The sequence below is a fragment of the Neophocaena asiaeorientalis genome, unplaced genomic scaffold, assembly GCF_003031525.2.
Source record: "Neophocaena asiaeorientalis asiaeorientalis breed wild unplaced genomic scaffold, Neophocaena_asiaeorientalis_V1.1 scaffold155, whole genome shotgun sequence".
In the NCBI taxonomy this organism is placed as follows: domain Eukaryota; kingdom Metazoa; phylum Chordata; class Mammalia; order Artiodactyla; family Phocoenidae; genus Neophocaena; species Neophocaena asiaeorientalis.
In genome coordinates, this window is record NW_020173040.1 from 6,386,074 (window position 1) to 6,389,092 (window position 3,019).

A 3,019-nucleotide genomic window follows, 5' to 3' on the forward strand; every position below is an offset into this window, starting at 1 on the left:
GTAGGCAGATTTTTTTTTTAAACATCTTTATTGGGGTATAACTGCTTTACAATGTTGTGTTAGTTTCTGCTGTATAACAAAGTGAATCAGCTATACGTATACATATATCCCCATATCCCCTCCCTCTTGCGTCTCCCTTCCCCACCCCCCATCCCACCCCTCTAGGTGGTCACAAAGCACCGAGCTGATCTCCCTGTGCTATGCGGCTGCTTCCCACTAGCTATCTATTTTACATTTGGTAGTGTATATATGTCCATGCCACGCTCTCATTTTGTCCCAGCTTACCCTTCCCCCTCCCTGTGTCCTCAAATCCATTCTCTACATCTGCATCTTTGTTCCTGTCCTGTCCCTAGGTTCTTCAGAACCTTTTTTTTTTTTTTTAGATTCCATATATATGTGTTAGTATACAGTATTTGTTTTTCTCTTTCTGAGTTACTTCACTCTGTATGACAGGCTATATGTCCATCCACCTCACTACAAATAACTCAATTTCATTTCTTTTTATGGCTGAGTAATATTCCATTGTATATATGTGCCATATCTTCTTTATCCATTCATCTGTCGATGGGCATTTAGGTTGCTTCCGTGTCCTGGCTATTGTAAATAGTGCTGCAATGAACATTGCGGTACATGACTCTTTTTGAATTATGGCTTTCTCAGGGTATATGCCCAGTAGTGAGATTGCTGGGTCGTAGGCAGACTTTAAAGGGACTTTGGAGACAATGTGAATCTATGCTACAGAATTCAAATGATCTGAATTCTGTGTGAGATATACTGTTCTTAATGTTTTCTTAGCCATTTTTGGACTTTGAGGGCCAACCTTCCACCGCTGCTCAGTCTTGCTCTCTTTCTCTCTCTCTCTCCTGACTCCCAGGTTAATTCTTGTTCATTTCCAGTGCGGGCCGGTTCAGCCATATCTCTGGTGCTCCAAATCCACGCCACAAATAATCCTGGTGCCTGCCACGGTGCTCCTTTAATTTTTCCACCTTCTCTTAGGTTTATGTAGTTGTATCTCTCTCTCCCCTTTCTCCCTATCCATCCAGTGGCTTGGTGGAGATAGCTTACGCTGGCTCAGGAGAGCTGATTATACACATTCCTTCCCAGCTCTGCATTCAGTGGCAAAGTGCTGATACCTTAAGATCGGTCATGGTGGGTGTATTTACCCCAGAGAAAGCAGCAAGGGCTGCACATCAGGGCTTTATCTTCCCAGAGGGCCGGTTGTTAAACACGGATCAGCATACCACTGGATCTAGCTATGACCTGTTTCAGTCATATGTCACAATGTCTAACAAAATGGAATCATAATGTTGTTTTGCAAGTACTCTCTAGGTGAACAACTGTTTGTGGTATTTACTGCATTTCTGTTGAACTTCATTGTATGAGGGCACCATGGTTCATCCAGCCTGCCCCTGGCCATTTGTGTGTTTCCAATATTGTCACATGACAAACTACAAGACATTTATAGACATCTGTTTTGGGACATCTTTATTTACTTAGAATCATGATGAAGACCAGAGTGGCTGGGTCTCAGGGTGTTTGTAGTTTTAAAGTTCTTCATCTACATTGCCAAGTCGACCTCCAGAAAGGCTGGAGCTAGTTACATATTCACAGGGAGCGTATAACCACGCCCGATTCTCTTCACTTCTCCTGCAGTTTAATCCATAAATTTACCATAGCCCTATTTCAAAAATATTAAGAGGAGTTTTACTCAATGAACCTAAAGCTGATAAGTAAGTGTGCAAGAATGTTCAGGATAAGGTAGGACTTACCCTGCAGGATGTTAAAATTTATTACCAAGCTTCAAACAATCTGAATAACTGGAACTGGCATCAGAATCAATTGATCAGTTTCTAAAAATCAGACTAGTGCTTGTCTGTTGTTTACGTGCACCTGTCTGCTCAAATCTAGTGTGTGCTAAGCACAGAATTTCACCAGTTTCATATTCGTGGGGCAAAAAATAGATTAATCAAAAATTAATGCAAGGATAATGATATTATAGAAAGAATTAAGCAAGATCTCTCTTCAACCTTCAAAAAACAAAACAAAAAATAATATTTTAAAGTGAAATTTAGACAAAAAAATACAACATAGGTGGATTTCTGTAATTAGGAAGTAGGGAAGGCCTTTCTAAGCATGACTGATTGATTTGTATTTCATAAACAGTTAAAAGGCCATAAAGTAATCCTTAAAACAATTGAAAAAATAAAAAATATATTTGTAAAATATACAGCAACGACTCAATTTGCATTCTGTATTAAAAGCTGCTACAAATTAATAAGGAAAATAGAGAAAAACTGGTGAGTAACATAAACAATCAGTTTGCAAATGAAAAATAAGTTCTCTCATATATAAATAAATGAAAAATTTTCTTTATATGTACAATATTCTGTCATATTTGTCGTAGCTGCCTTATATTTAGTTATTTTAATTTTCTTTTGGTTTTTCATTGTTTCTTACATAAAATATTTTAGTTTTATATAAATGTAATTCATTGAACTTTAACTTTTCTCTAAATTCTAGAAATCTGATGGTCAATTTAAGTTTTGAAAATATTTTATTTTCCATATTTTCTGTATTTTTATCATTTAACTCTTTTCCAAAATGACCACATTATTTTATTTATTTTATTTTTAAAAATTTGTGGCTATGTTGGGTCTTTGTTGCTGTGCGTGGGCTTTCTCAAGTTGCAGCGAGCGGGAGCTACTCTTCGTTGCGGTGCGCGGGCTTCTCATTGCAGTGGCTTCTCTTGTTGTGGAGCCTGGGCTCTAGGAGTACAAGCTTCAGTAGTTGTGGCACGAGGGCTCAGTAGTTGTGGCCCACGGGCTTAGTTGCTCTGTGGCATGTGGGATCTTCCTGGACCAGGGCTCGAACCTGTGTCCCCTGCATTGGCAGGTGGATTCTTAACCACTGCGCCACCAGGGAAGCCCCATTTAATTCTTTAATATATGTGGAATTTATTTTGCATGCTCTGAGATGTAGAACTAATTTTATTCAAGTTTGGGCCTCAATAGTTATAAAA